Source organism: Chanodichthys erythropterus, chromosome 17 (genome assembly GCF_024489055.1).
Source record: "Chanodichthys erythropterus isolate Z2021 chromosome 17, ASM2448905v1, whole genome shotgun sequence".
NCBI lineage: Eukaryota > Metazoa > Chordata > Actinopteri > Cypriniformes > Xenocyprididae > Chanodichthys > Chanodichthys erythropterus.
In genome coordinates, this window is record NC_090237.1 from 11,776,393 (window position 1) to 11,793,402 (window position 17,010).

At 35.8% G+C, this 17,010-nt stretch overlaps 1 long non-coding RNA gene across 1 annotated transcript; it reads left to right on the forward strand.

The window, feature by feature from the left end:
* The first annotated feature begins 13,634 nt into the window (after nucleotides 1-13,634).
* On the forward strand, nucleotides 13,635-16,708 carry LOC137004306 (uncharacterized). Its single transcript, XR_010892120.1, has 5 exons — nucleotides 13,635-14,109; nucleotides 14,996-15,046; nucleotides 15,388-15,512; nucleotides 16,133-16,185; nucleotides 16,311-16,708. It is a non-coding gene; the product is annotated as an uncharacterized lncRNA (long non-coding RNA).
* Nucleotides 16,709-17,010: the final 302 nt, after the last annotated feature.

The following is a 17,010-nucleotide window of genomic DNA, read 5'->3' on the forward strand; positions in this document are numbered from 1 at the left end:
GTACTGTGTAAAATGCTTAGATGTATAAATAAATGAATAGACACAAAGCAACAATACATGCTGTCATTCATTATTGTAAAAGAATCTTAGTTAAGAACTGATACATACAGTCAAAGACTAGAAAGGGACTTTGATACAGTTCAGAGTGGCAGCAAAATAAATTGTCTGCAGTGCAGACAATCTGCAAACTTTATAAATACACAAACAGGAACTTGAGTGAAGGGTTCATGGATAGTGACCTCTAGTGGTTGGATGATGGAAGGACAGGCTTGGAAATGAAAAACAGTGAATGTACTACATGGATCGAGTATGAGGTCTCTACGGAACAAAAGTGGGCGTTTCTGTATTTGTGGGTGTTTTCAAACGGGTTGGTGTTTATATATCATGCAATGAAAATGATCCCCTTCACCCGACCCCACCCCTAAACCCCACCCACACTCTGACGTGGGCAAATCAGGTAACGCTCTCAAAAACGCCCCTCTGTTTATGGCCTCGCCCATCATTCATTAATGTCCTGCAGAGACCTGTACTTGCATGGATCAAGCATTACACATTTGCAGTCCTACAATATGATTTGCTCAAGATTACATGCATTGGCTTCTAACTGGTTTTTCAAGACATCAACAGTTGTGGTGGATTTGAGGAGCTCAGTTGAGGTTCATCATGATAACCCTAATCTAACAGTCTACTACACTACTAATACTCTAATGAGAGCTGGCTGACATGTCGTTGCAAAGTTACTAGAATGTCTGAAGTGGACCGTCGAAACAAAGTGTAACTCAGATTGTGGCTGTTTTTTTAAACAGGATGTTGAAGTGTTGCAAACAGGATGTCTATCCAAAAGAGCAAAATTCTCTCTAAGATACACTAACTTAAGTTAAAAAAAAAAAAAAAATGTAATCATCAATATTTTCAGAAATTAGATAAGAAATGACTCCACTACATACTAGGTCTATAGTCAATTTAATTGAACTCTTACCTGAAATAAAACAATGTGCAAAGATCTGCACGGTTTGTTTACTTGCATGACGGGTCAAGTCAGCAGGAATGACTCATCTGCTTTTGTGGTTTTGACTGACATATTAAAATAATTAACGAACTGGAGGAACAGAAACGGTTTGTGACCCAGCCTTTTATGTTTGTAACATTCTCGGACGAAACCATCTGCTGTTTTCTGGAATAGCAGTTATTTAATGACTGAAAGAGTACTGGGCATATTTCAAGTAGAATTTGTTTATTCTCTTTTTTATACAGTGGGTTTAGTCATACAGGAAGGGATGGGTGATAGAAGAAATATTATTTCCGCTTTATTGAAAAAGATGCCTTCTATTCTACAGCTTAAAGAGAAAATGAGGGGGAGACCGACATGAAGCGAACAACCATCCTGAATGGACAAATTAAATACACTTCATAAAAGTGAGTGAACGTTTTAAAAAAATTAGAAAGGAAAAACAAATTCCATTGTGTATAGGTTTAAATTAAACTCTTTAACAGGAAGGTAAGGCAGTCCAGATTCAACTATGAGAACTTCCAGTTATACCGGTAGTCGCACAAGGTAAGAGAAAACACAACAACAAATACTTCTTATTCATTAGTGTCATTAGAATATGAGAGGATAACACTGATTTCCTTTGTATTGTAAAACAATGCATATAATGTCATCTGTTGATGAGGGATTGACATTTGAAAGTTACGTTTGTACGACGTAACGTCATACATGACGTAACGTCATACGTACCAAACAAATACATCCGGGAAAATATAGCATGCTGCAAGCATGTCTTTTGTAAATGACCAAAATGAAAAGGTAAAATTTGAATACAACTATGCAAGCCTAGAAGTTTTTTTTTTTTTTTTCAAAATAGGAGAAGGAAGAGTAGGCATATTGCAAGTCGTTTCTTAAATGCATGTATGGAAATGTCGTTTACCGTTAAATGACTTCAGTGTGGAGTATGCGTGACCTTGATTCAATATTCTGTTCGCTATGCTGCTGAGTTAACGGCATAGTTTTAAGTGTCTGTTTAATGATTAAAGTGATAACTGTTGTTATGAAGCCATTTTGTTTGTTATAGTCAAGACGAAAGCAGTTATATTGGGGTAAATATCACAAAGTGGATTGAGTCAGTGATGAGAGTTATTAATCATCTCTTTGTCATTCGGGCATTACAAAACCACTGTTATGACTGGACATGTTTTGGATATAAGTCATAAAGCATAGAGTAATTATTTTTAAATCTACTTTTAATCTTTTTTGGAACTTTATAAAGTTCTATTTTCTGCTTCAAAAATTTCTTTGTGTTATGTATATGTAACTGGTCCTACTCGACCCACTCCGAGCGGGATTCAAACCGGCGCCTCCAGCATTAGAGTCAGGCACGCTAATAAGGCTGCCGAAGGCCACAGTCTCTAGTGCACCTCTTGAGGCCAGGGAGTGAGGTTTACTTGCATAGCTCTTACTAGCTGGCCTCTATTACACTCACCCCCCTAAACCACATTGCCATCCGGGTCACGGCACCGAATATAACTCGTCCTACTCGACCCACTCCGAGTGCGACTTAATCCAGCGCCTCCAGTATGGGAGGCGGGCACACTAACAAGGCCTCTAAAGGCCACAGTCTCTAGCGCACCTCTTGAGGCCGGGGAGAGACGTTTACTTGCATAGCTCTTACTTGCTGGCCTCTCACCCCCCTAAATTGCACCCCTATCCTGGTCACAGCACCGATTGTATGGTCCTACTGATCCTACATGACCCGCTCCAAGCAGGACTCGACACGGTGTGTCCGACATGGGAGGTGGGCGTGCCATCAAGGACGATAAAGACTGCAACCTCTAGCATCGGTTACTAGCGCACCTTTGGAGGCCAGGGGAGTGAGGTTTACACACACAGCTCTTACTAGCTGGCCTCTGTTACATATACAGACAATATCTATTATTTGTTGGCAGTAGTTAGTCCATTAGAACTGAAAACAAACCCAATTCCATAGGCTGCGGTAAACTGAAGGGCTTTTTTGTGTGTGTTTTATTAAAGGTTTCAATTCAGTGTCAGGATAATTCACATGGATATGGTGGGGTGGTGTTCGGAGATGAAACGTTTGCCATGACCTCAAGCTGTATCCCAGATATGGCTGGGTACAGTCAATACATATCTAGGTAAGCCTTTCAAAATTCACTGAAAGAGATGCCTTAAAGGGTCATGAAACCCCAAAACACTTTTTTTGAGATGTAAACAGATATGTATAGGCTGCACATCATTGAAAACACTAAAGGTACTCATTAATGTTATTCATAAGGGAAAAATAGTTATTTTTGCATTTTTCAGAGCGATTTCTGTCTTCCGGTTTGAAAAGCTGAGTCGGAGCAACATCACAAAATCTGACTTAAATGGCCCAAGTATGGGCATGGTCGAACATGCTGACGTTGACACGATTCTAGACATATATTCATGACATAAAGCTCATTCAATCCAATCACTGCGCTGTAGTATGCATAAGATTATAATTGCTGTATTATGCATGAGTAAGTATCACTTTTCTCGCCTCGGTCTCTTGTCATTCAGAGACATATCGTTGGTGTTCGGTTCCTCAGTGCTACAACACAATGTGTTTTACTGCGACGCGACCAGAGCAGAGGTTTGTGTGCATGTGGATTGTTTTGCTGTAATCTACCAGCACAAATGGAAAATATGTTCGTGTGAGATCGCATTACAGCAGAGAATTCAAATGTCACAAAAGTGCGGCTCATTCACCTCTGCCTGCTCTAGCTGTGTTCAAACACGCGAGCCGTAGGCTGTTTTCCTCAGCACAGTAGCACATGTGTTGTTTGTATTTTGCTCGTGATGCGGTCAGAGCTGGAGTTTGAATACGAAAACACATGAAAAATAGGATTAGTTTGAAAAAATAGAAAAAAAATGTTTTTATGATATACACGCGGAGCGCGCATATGATCGGTTTCAGTATGGAGCTCCGCGATGAGTTTAATAACACTAGCCACATGGCACATAGCTCATACAGAATAAAGCATCCGTGTCCTGCACCAAACATGAACCAGCACGGTGTAGTTATGCACACATATTTCATCAAGTCTTCTTCAAATTAATTATATTTGCAAACTGGACACTGATACAGTGGTGTAGCCTATCTGAACGCGACGACACGATTATTCTAATAGACAAAAGACTGATTTTGAGACTGCAGTGCTCGTAAATGTAATCAAAGTAGCCTATTATTCGCCCTATTAAATATTCTTTCGCATTTCTCCCTTGTGCTTGGGAGTTTGTTGTCATTTTCTCTGTGCTCATATATTAATATTCATTATTCTGTATAATGACTGTGTTCTATGTCTGTGCTTCATTGGTTGTTCTCTCCCCTCTTCTCCCCCTCTACGCTCCCACTTTTCCAGAGCTTTACATGCCCATTTTTACAGAGTTTTTGCAGCTCAGAGGTGTGAACGACCAGGCTAAAACAGGGGGGTTTCATGACCCTTTAAGGCCTGTTTACACCAAGAGCGCTAACTATAAAGATAACTATAACAAAAACTATATTAGTGTCACACCAGCAGATGATAACGTTCTGTTTATTGTTTATTACTGTCAATGTTTTTATTGTTCATTAGCTGGAAAAAATCATTCTGAATGTGATTCCAACAATATCGTTTTTCTGTGCCATTATCGATATAGTTGTGGTGTGGACTCTGCTGTTCTTTTACATTTAGAACAATTTTTAGAACTATATCTTATATTGTTATAATTATAGTTATCGTCCATCGTGTGAATGGGCCTTTAGACTAGAGATTAATCTGAAGCAGGCTAACCACCAAAGTACCATCATGCATTTCAAACAATGCTCAAATGTTTAAAGGTTTTAGTGTGGGATATGCAAAAGGATAAAAAGCCTATGTAACATGGTGCAACTTATGCTAATTGCAAAATATTTGCTTTCTGATCTTTTGTTTTCCAAAGAATGGACTTTGAGTGAACTTAATTTTTTGTGTTTTCAACAGATGTAGAATCCGGTTCAGCTCTGGAGTCATTACTGCAGAGAACTGGAATGATGGTAAGATTCTAATTTGTTTTCTAATTACTTTAGATCTTAGAAATGTTTAGCTCATTTCAAGTGCATGTCTGTTCACCATGTATTAAACACTTATAATGAAAAGCACCCTATCTGTTCCAATTCAGCTCAAGCATCTGGCAGTGACTCACATCCAACTAGGTGTTCGCATGGTCGCTCTTTTGATGAGGAGGAGGAATCTGCATCTGAAGTGGCAAAATAAAAAGACATTTCAATAGGAATGCACATAAAATATTTCGCCAATGCAGAGTAAAGAGTACTGGTGTTGTGGCGAATTCTGACAAATGCCAAATGATTACCCCCCTAGTAATGGTAGGTTTAGGATTAGGTGTGGGGGAGGTGTTAAGATTAGGGGTTGGTTACCAGTTAAGTGCTGGTACTGTGTACCAATGCATACCGGCCCACTTCGAGCACTGGTTCCCGCCCCTATGATCACGGCAATAAAAAATAAAATTTTGTAAAAATACTTTAACTGTCTTTCTATTAATACAGTACAGTGAATGACAACCATATGTGGTCTCCTAATGGCTTACATTATTGGCAGTTTAGTGTTAAGTGATTAATTTACACCAAAACAAAAGATAACATGTATGCCTTCATCTCCTTAAACATTATTTGGTCTTACATTTCCTATTGAACTCAGACAAGCTCAGTGCCGACTCATTTTCCGTCAGTTCTTTTATGTGAATTTGAATATGTGCAAAGGATTGTGGGTGACTAAAGGACGTGAATGATACACTTGATGCATCCTAAAATGAATGAGCCGAATGAATTAAGCCAGGATTAGACCTTAGTTCAATTAAGACATTTAAGTAGCTTTTATAAACGTGCCATAGGAAAAAAAAGAAAAACAGTGTGCTGACACAAAACAATGGCAGTGACATATTTTAAATTAGTCTTTGCAAGTTGCTTTCAGTTCAAACAGCTCAAACGTGCATTTTAGTCTGGGACTAGACTTAAGCCTTGTCTTAAGCCTTGTCAAGTCAAAAAATGTATTAATGTACTTTTTTTATAGTAAAATAAATAAATTCTTTAAAAGTAAATTTGTAGTACTTTAATTTGAAGTATAATAATTGTTTTAATTAGAATTTTCAAATGAAAACTAAATCAATGCAACTATTATTGTGAAAAGCTATAAAGATCCCAACTGTGCTCAAAATGACATCAAAGAGGAGGAAGGTTGTACATTTTTCCTGTTCAGACATCTGCAGTAAGGATCGTCTGGCGTCTTTTGGAAGTACCTTGATTAGCAAATATGCTATTCAAGAGCATATAACTAGCACTAAAAAAGTATGTTTGTTACAGAAATGTACCATACTATGATAGTAACTTAATCAGACGCTAACCAAATTACTGTAGTATTAACCTTACCATAGTTGTTGGTACATGTCTTGAACTTGAACTACGCTAGTGGACATTGCTGATATTTGAAATCAACCCAAACAAACCCACCCCTCTCTTCATTGCTCCGCCTCCAAAACTCCAATCCTAACCACCCCGCTCCGAGTCGGTCTCAAACACCAGCCCGATCGCTGGTGGCATGTGAGGCGAATGCACGACCAATGACACTAAACACAGCATTCTCTAGCAGTGGTCAGTGTGCAGTAGTTTAACTGCAAATCTCTCACTATCTGGCCACTGTTACACACGCAATACGAGAGTGGGCGTCTGCTTATCACAGTTGACGAGCAACAAAATGCTTCATGGAAAATAAAACGCAGTTGATGAACGAACGACAAGGAATCACAAAAAAAAATGAACATGCAGTACACAAGAGTAAATACAAACAAGTGTTTGTTCGCCATCAGCACAGCAGCTCCAGGCAATATAAAACTATGTTACTTACATGAGAAGGAATCAAAGCAGCCTCCACGTCTGTTTTCAGGCCTTACCGCTTAGCTCTCTTCAGCGCTGGAAAACTTTTCTAATATAAACATGGTCCTAAAGTGCTTGCCCAGTCATAAAACTTCATTCCAGTGATATTCTTTTGAGCTCTTTTGTATTGTGTCCCATCTCTCGTTCTGCAGTTTTTTCTTTTATTATTTTCAAATATCCCTCTTGCTCATTCTGTCTCCTCGACCGTACGCCCCCTAATGCTGATTGGTTAGATGTTTTTTGTTTTTGTCGGCCCGACTAACTTCCAAACAGTGTATCTGAAATTCTACTGAGTCTCCCTTTAAAGGGACACACACTAAAACAGAGCGTTTTTGCTCACCCTCAAAAAGTGACAAGTTTAACATGCTATAAAAAATTATCTGTGGGGTATTTTAAGCTAAAACTTCACATGCACACTCTGGGGACATCAGAGACTTATTTTACATTTTGTAAAAGTGGCACTATATCACCCCTTTACCTAAAACTATTACAAAATATGGTCCCATTTTATATTAAGTGGCCTGTACTTACATTTAAATTAATCATTCGATACAATGCACTTATTGTGTACATACATGTTTTTACATTGTACTTATATTTTAAAAACACCTGCATGTAATTACATCTGTAATTAATTTCTGTAATTACATTTATAATTACACTGTTGACCCAACCCTTACACCTAACCCCTACCCATAAACCTACCCATACCACCAAAGCTTTCCCTAACCTTACCCGTATCCCACCTCAATAGCAGCAAAAGTGTTTTGCAATTCAATATGAACCCAATAAGTACATTGTACTTATTTTTTGATGTAAGTTCATAGTATTTAAGGCCACTTAATATAAAGTGGGACCCAAAATACTACTACAAAGTACTACTATTTGTAGTACTAGAGACCTTGTGCCTTTATTATTTATCATAATGGGATTGTGTCTTTTCCTTGAAGATAACCATAGCTGCATCCCTCTCTATATGCTCTTGTGTATGTTTATGGTAGAAAATAAAGCTGCATATTTGATGCGTCCCTACTTTGTCTCAATGTGTAGTGAAAGATCATCACCTGATGTGACATGGAAAGTTTTAAGCATAAAATCAAAGTATCTCTGTTGTTTCTGATGAAAGGTTTCCCTTGGGGAAAAGAAGTATGCTTCATTGTATTGAATGTGCACTTGCAGTGTACTTCAAATCTTAAAAGTATATAAATATATAACATTTTAAACTGTACTTTGCAGATGATATAATAATAATGAAATAAAAGGCCACTACTTAAAGTAGACTTTCTTAGCACAGTACATAATCTGCATGCAAGTTTCTGCTTACTCTGTATAGATGTATAATACTTAACTATTTTTTAATTTTACTTAGGTTTGTACGTTCTATTAGCTTAAGAAAATTATGTGTCACACAGTCACAAATATTTTTTTAGTTTCTTACAGACAGTAAATAAAAGGAAATGAAACTATGCTCTTTAATAAACAAAGGAAAATATGACTGTTATGAGTCAGCGTCAGCAAATGTAGAGAGCAAAAGCAGCATGTAGTGAGTGAACCGGATGTTACGTGATCATAACAGTCCTGGAGTAACAGGTCGGCCATGACGCGTGGAAAACAAAGGGTATTTTATATGAATTTATATGCACAAATGCAGAATAAGAAGATATTTTCTAAGCAAAGTAAAACTGAATCCTACAGTATTGTGAAGATGAACTTCCTTTAAATAGTGGAAGGGTGTGTTGGTAGATTTAAATAGTGATAGTGAAAGCGTGGTTAGCATTAGCCAATGCATCTCTTTTTGTGGCCAGGCCACAATGCGTTTGTTTTGAAAAACATGATGTTGTCATAATGCGGAAGACTGGCGACGCAAGGAACAATGTTTAATCACTGTGTGATTAGTTTAAAACAGGTTTCTGCTGAAGTCATTTGCATCTCAAATATGTGGGAGTATTGAAATATGTATATGGAGTACCAAAGACAGACCGAAAGCAGTCTGACTCACTGGGGCTTCTAGTTTGGCATGAATTTTGGAATGCTAAGGTTATTCTTAATAAAAGTTTTAGTATTTTATTTTATTATTATTATTATTTTTTTTTTCTAATCGGATAAGTTATCCACAGGATTTTCTCCATTTATCTCTTTTTTTTTTCCTTTTTCTTTTCAGGTCCCAGTCCAATGTGAAGACACTGACAAAGTGCGTATGTTTGTTATGGTATATTAAAATATTTAACTATTAAATATTTGCTTGAACGCTACAGATGTGTTGTAACTCTCTGCAGATCTCAGTTCAGTGTGAAGATGACCAATTTGGATTGAATGCTGAAGTGGTTTATGGAAAAAATACCTTTCCCTTACGGAGGTGCACTCCATTTGTGACTGGCTCTTATCATGGGTAAATCTTTGACATTAATATGGAAAAGATATACATGTTGTAGTATATGTTCAGTTTTAAGCCTATTGATTTTTTATGATATAATATATTCAAGTGTAACTAGTTATTTTCCCCCACATTTTACCTCATTTGTAGGGTAAGAGTTACTGGACAGAATCACACTGGTAAGTAAATTAAATATTTAATACTCTCTCTCTCTCTCTCTCTCTCTCTCTCTCTCTCTCTCATATATATATATATATATATATATATATATATATATATATATATATATATATATATATATATATATATATATAGTAGGCTATGTGTGTACTAGGGGTGTCCCCGACTACAGATTTACATAGGGTGAAGTCAACTAAAATCAGGTAAAATGGGCCAAATAAGGTTGTAGCATCATATCTCTTTAAATTTTTACAGCCAAACACAATAGCTGATCTTGCATTGTTGCTTCAACAATTGTTGACATGTAACAACAGAATTGACTGGTCTGAGTTTTTTAAGGCAGGCAGGGCAGAGTGTTAAATGAAACTTGTCAGAGAAATTGTAAGGAAAGTGAGACTGACATAGTAAATTTCATTCATCACTAATAAGGGTATAGCAATTATATGCTTACCAACAAAGCAAAGGTTTATGAACAATGTTTTAACATGCTCTTTCAAATAAAAAAGTTTAGAAACAGAGAGATAAGAGATAAGAGAAAGGGAAGTACTATGTTAATAGGCTATAGCTACAGGAAATGTTAAAGTGATTTTTTTTTTCCTAATCTTTAACAAAACGTTTGACAGATATTTGACAAGTGTACACACATACATGCACACAAAAGACACCAATGCAACACATAGCTGTACAACAAGGCCAAAGGAGTTTAGACTACTTGAAAGGCTTGTGTGCTCAACTGTGTGGAGCGGGACGCGAAAATTGAAGTAAGGCCTATTCCCAGGCCTTAAGACAACTTTTTATTTTCTCTCACACACAGCACAGAGAAACAACTTTCTAATAAAACGACCAAAGTACCTGTCAAGTGATAGACGAAACTGACAATGACTTTTTATATTTTTTAAACTGAAATGAAAGGCAATGTGGATAAACATTCACAGCCAAGAACACCATATAAAGATATAGCCTAGAAGAAAATGAATAAAAACATTTTGGATTAATAAACCTAAATATATATAAAATATATATATATATATATATATATATATATATATATATATATATATATATATATATATATATATATAAAATATATATATATATAAATATATATATATATATATATATATATATATATATATATATATTATATATTTTATATATATATATATATATATAATATATACATATATATATATATACATATATATATATATATTATATATTTTATATACATATATATACATATATATATATAATATATACATATATATATATACATACATATATATATATATAAATAACTGCAGAAAGGCCACAATGCAGATAGATAGCCTTTGCATTTCACATGTCGGCAAATCAAATTAAATCGGCTAAAGTGCCTGTGCGAGCAAGCTTTAACTCGACAGCAACATCGATGCACCAAAAAACAATCAACAATTCATTTAAAGAATTAAATTAGAACAGAATATACTGTTCTAATAAATAAAAAATAAAATTAAAATTAAATAGTCATAATCAAGTCACAAGTGCAAAATGCCTGAAGTGTAGGGGAACATATATTCAAAACACAAGCCACAAATACTTAAATCATAACCCAGAGTGATCAATAAATTAAAATCAAAGAAATTATTAAAATAACAAAAGTATAGCCAGAATTGTCAACTTTTGTCTCAAAAAAATCCAGTCTCATTAACATTGGCCGGCAGAAGTGCGCCGCAGTGTTTGTTGTTGTTGAGTGGAAGGACATGAGCTGTTGGCACAACTTGCATCTTACTTTTTTTTGGGTTCTTTTACCATTGCAAAGTGCATTCAATTCCACACTTTAGATTTTCTTATCTATAATATATATATAATATTATAATATTTAATCCCAGCCGCCAAGGTGCCCCTCTGTTGGTCACGGATCATGGAAAGTGAAACTTAAATCTGTCACAGGGGTGGTTGGATTTATTCACGCACATTAAAAATATTTATTAGAAGATTCTTTCTTTTCACATTTTTATATATAACATTATCATAATAGGCTGTATATTAACTTATTGGGAGAAAACCGGTAGGTCTATGTAAAAATCATATTAAGCACCCCCATATCTCGTTTCAAAACACTGTGAGATTGGTAGTCAAATCAGGCTCCTCCAATCGAAGCTTCGAATCGTCGACTATTCAGGGTCACCTCTAGTGCATACTATAAGTGTTTTTGTGTTATGCATGGTTTCCATTTGTTTCATGTTTCCTCAGCTGATGGTCAACTACAGGAATCATTTGCTGTGAATGGACAAATCAATGCAACTGAAGGTTTCTCCACAAACACAGATGCTGTGGGTGCCGACAGCCTAACGTTCACAGATGGTGAGAAATGTCTAAAAAAGCCCAAATTCTCCAAAATGCAACATAAAACACTTTATGTTGATATGATTTGTATCAAGGTTCAGTAACAAAAAGACTTGATGTACCTTGATCTAGGGATCTCTCCAGGATTCATGGAACCCGATGGCATGGGAGACAACGGCCATGAGCTGATGAATAGAGATGAACGTTATGGGAAACATGTGCGTCCAAAGAGAAAGAAGAAAAAGCCTAAGAGAGGGGGGAGAACATATCGAATTCACAATTAGATTGAAAAAGTGTCTAGCCAAAATCTAATAGTTGTGAAATATGATTCGATTATAAAGATAACACTTACTTTCTGTAAAAGTAGCATAACTATACTCTAACTCTATTTCTTTAATCTATAATTCTAAAAAGCCTTACAAACATATTCTATAACTCTAACTTTCTGTACAAAAAATTTAAAAATTTCTGTCTAAAATGCTTAGATGTATAAATAAATAGTCACAAAATGACAATGCATGCTGTCATTCATTATTGTAAAAGAATCTTAGTTAAGAACTGATAAATACAGTCAAAGACTAGAAATGAACTTTGATACAGTTCAGAGTGGCAGCAAAATAAACTTTCTGCAGTGCAGACAATCTGCAAACATTATAAATACACAAACAGGAACTTGAGTGAAGGTGAAGTAATGAAACAGTCAGAATTCATGGATAGTGACCTCTAGTGGTTGGATGGAATGACAGGTTTGGAAATGGAAAACAGTGAATGTACTACATGGTACTACAATCATATTGTAGGACTGCAAATGTGTTTGCAAAAACCTGTCATTCTTGATAATGACAGGTTTTTGCAAACACATTTGCAGTCCTACAATATGATTTGCTCAAGATTACATGCATTGGCTTCTAACTGGTTTTTCAAGACATCAACAGTTGTGGTGGATTTGAGGAGCTCAGTTGAGGTTCATCCTGATGATGTAGACCTTTGATGTATGACCAAATAAGGCATGTAGTATTTTAGGTGTGTCCACTGTGCCACCAAAATTAGAATTTAAAATTGATTTATTCAATATACTGTAAATGTAAAATGTAATCAAGTAGTGTGTATTCAAAATTTGAATAGTGTATAGAAATTTGCCAGCTTCCTGCTCGCTTCCATGTGTGACCCATCTGACTGATATGCAGAAATGTTTTGTACAAGATGTTTTGAGACAGAGAAACCTGATTTCATCAACCCAACTGACTAAGTCAGATTGTGGTAACACCTTATTTTGATGGTCCATTTTAAACAAACTACTAACTTTGCAACTAAATGTCAACTAACTTTCATTAGAGTATTAGTAGACTGTCTACTTAATATCTGCTAACACTTTGATGCTCCTCCAACAGACATTCTACTGACTATATAAGTAACTTTGCAACTACATGTCACTTATTCTACTTACCCAAACATTAACACTTAATCCTAATCTAACAGTCTACTAATACTCTAATGAGAGCTGGCTGACATGCAAAGTTACTTATAGTTAGTAGAATGTCTAAAGTAGACTATCGACACAAAGTGTAACTCAGATTGTGGCAGTTTTTTTAAACAGGATGTTGAACTGTTGCAAACAATTCACTCCAAGATACACTGACTTAAGTTTTTTTTTTTTTTTAAATATTTAATCATCAATATTTTCAGAAATTAGATAAGAAATGACTCCACTGCATACTAGGTCTATAGTCAATTTAATTGAACTCTTACCTGAAATAAAACAATGTGCAAAGATCTGCACGGTTTGTTTACTTGCATGACGGGTCAAGTCAGCAGGAATGACTCATCTGCTTTTGTGGTTTTGACTGACAAATGAAAGTAAGCAAATGAACTGGAGGAACAGAAACGGTTTGTGACCCAGCCTTTTATGTTTGTACATTCTCAGACGAAACCATCTGCTGTTTTCTGGAATAGCAGTAATTTAATGACTGAAAGAGTACTGGGCATATTTCAAGCTAAATAGTTTATTCTCTTAATTTTACAGTGGGTTTGGTCATACAGGAAGGGATGGGTGATAGAGGAAATAGTATTTCCTGTTTGTTGGAAAGGATGCCTTTTATTTCACAGCATAAAGAGAAGATGCGGGGGAGACCGACATGAAGCGAACAACCATCCTGAATGGACATAAATTAAGTACACTTCATAAAAGTGAGTGTATAGGTTTAAAATAAACTCTTTAACAGGAAGGTAAGGCAGTCCAGATTCAACTATGAGAACTTCCAGTTATACCGGTAGTCGCACGAGGTAAGAGAAAACACAACAACAAATACTTCTTATTCATTAGTGTCATTAGAATATGAGAGGATAACACTGATTTCCTTTGTATTGTAAAATAATGTATATAATGTCATCTGTCGAATAAGGGAATCACAAGTGAAAGTTAAATTACGTCTTTACGTCATACACAATGTAACGTCATACGTACTAAAATACATCCGGGATAAAGTACAGCATGGCCTCTGCAAATGACCAAAATGAACAGGTTAATTTTAATACAACCATGCAACCCTATAATTTTTTATTAATTAACTTTTTTTTCAAAATAGGAGGAGAAAGATTAGGCCTATTGCAAGTCTTTTCTTAAATGCATGTATGGAAATGAACAGTCTTTTACCGTTAAATGACTTCAGTGTGGAGTATGCGTGACCTTGATTGAAAACATTCATTCGCCATGCTGCTGAGTTAACGGCATAGTTTTAAGTGTCTGTTTAATGATTTAAAGTGATGATACCTTATTATGAAGCCATATTGTTTGTTATAGTCAAGACAAAAGAGGTTAGTCATATTGCAATAAAATCACATGTCGGTTTGAGTCAGTGGTGAGAGTTATTAATCATCTCTTTGTCATTCTGGCTTTACAAAACCACTGTTATGACTGGACATCCACTGCACTAACCACCTGTAAATAAAGCTATAGCAAAATTATCATCAAACCTTTATGAAAACCACTCTATTTGTTAATTTCATTCTCTTTTATCCTTCTGAAGCATCCCGGCATATGATTAAAAACATCATAGCCTTAGCATTATAGCATTTTTTGATGTCAGAAAAAGCCATGACCTTCCAATGACGTTTATATTTTGTAAGATACCTATTTTAATTTTATTATCCATTTTATTTTATTTTTTAGGGCCCAAACACCAATGGTGTGAGGAGTCCAGGACCCTATTGGAATTTTTCGGTTTGTTTATTTATTTATATTATTATTTTATTTTTATTGTTTGCTATAATGTATTGGATGATGTCACTAACATTGCATGCACAAAAATTGTCTGTAATAATAGGGCCTCAACATGTTTTGGCTATAAGTTATCAATCATAGAGTAATTGATTTTTAAATATGTACTTTTAATCAACATTCTGAACTTTATAAAGTTTTACTTTTTACTTCAGAAAGTATTTAAATGTGTATTTGTGTTATACATTATCTATTATTTGTTGGCATTAGTTACCTGATTAGTACTAAAACTTAACTCCATAGGCTGCTGTAAGCTGAAGGGCTTTGTTTGTGTTTTATTAAAGGTGTCCGTACAGTGTCAGCATGATCCATATGGATGTGGTGGGGTGGTGGTAAATGGAGATGAAACCTTTCTCATGACCTCAAGCTGTATCCCAGATATCACTGGGTACAATCAGTACCTATCAAGGTAAGCTTTTCAGAATTGATTGAAAGAGATGCCTTAAAGGATTAGTTCACTTTCAAATGAAAATTAGCCCAAGCTTTACTCACCCTCAAGCCATCCTAGGTTTATATGACTTTCTTCCATCTGAAGAACACAATCGGAGATATTTTAATAAATATCCTGACGCATCCTAGCTTTATAATGTCAGTGAACAGGGTTCACAAGTATGAACTGAAGAAAGCATCTCCAACCACATCAATCCATCCTAAACGTGTGCTCCACATGGCTCAGGAGGATTAATAAAGGCCTTCTGAAGCAAATCGATGCGTTTGTGTAAAAAAATATCCATATTTAACAAGTTATGAAGTAAATATCTAGCTTTCGCTAGACCGCCTTCTGTATTCAGTGTACGAAGAAAGTGTAAAACTCTCACAGTTCAAAAAGCTACGTCCTACGCCTTCCCTATTCAACATACAGAAAAAGTGTAACTGACGCGACGCCAGATTACACTTTCTTTGTAACTTGAATACGGAAGGCTATGTAACGTTGTGCAAACTATGCTAATTGTGAAATATTTGCTTTCTGATCCTTTGTTTTTCAAAGAATGGACTTTGAGTGAACTTAATTTTTTGTGTTTTCAACAGATGTAGAATCCGGTTCAGCTCTGGAGTCATTACTGCAGAGAACTGGAATGATGGTAAGATTCTAATTTGTTTTCTAATTACTTTAGATCTTAGAAATGTCTAACTCATTTCAAGTGCATGTCTGTTCACTATGTATTAAACACTTATAATGAAAAGCACCCTATCTGTTCCAATCCAGGATGAGCTTCTTGCAGTGACTCACATCCAACTAGGTGTTCACATGGTCGCTCTTTCGATGAGGAGGAGGAATCTGCATCTGAAGGGGGAAAATAAAAAGTCATTTCATTAGGAATGCACATTAAATATTTCACCCAATGCAGAGTAAAGAATACTGGTGTTGTGCCGAATTCTGACCCCCGCCAAATTATGACCCCCACCATCCTTCAATGAGGGGGTAATAATTTGACAGGGAGTTAAAATACGTCACATCACGGGCAACATGTGAAAAGTGCCGGTACGTAAGAAAACATGATGGTACACTACAGATTAAAATGTAGAAGTGCTTTGAGCACTGGTTCCTGCCCCTATGATCATGGCATTAGAAATAAAATTTTGAAAACATACTTCAACTGTCTTTCTATTAATACAGTACAGTGAATGACAACCATATGTGGTCTCCTAATGGCTTACATTATTGGCAGTTTAGTGTTAAGTGATTAATTTACACCAAAACAAAAGATAACATGTATGCCTTCATCTCCTAAAACATTATTTTGGTCTTACTTTCATATTGAACTCAGACAAGCTCAGTGCCGACTCATTTTCTGTCAGTTCTTTTTTGTGAATTTGAATGTGTGCAAAGGATTGTGGGTGACTGGAGAACATGAAGGATACACTTGATGCATCCTAAAATGAATGAGCCGAATGAATTAAGCCAG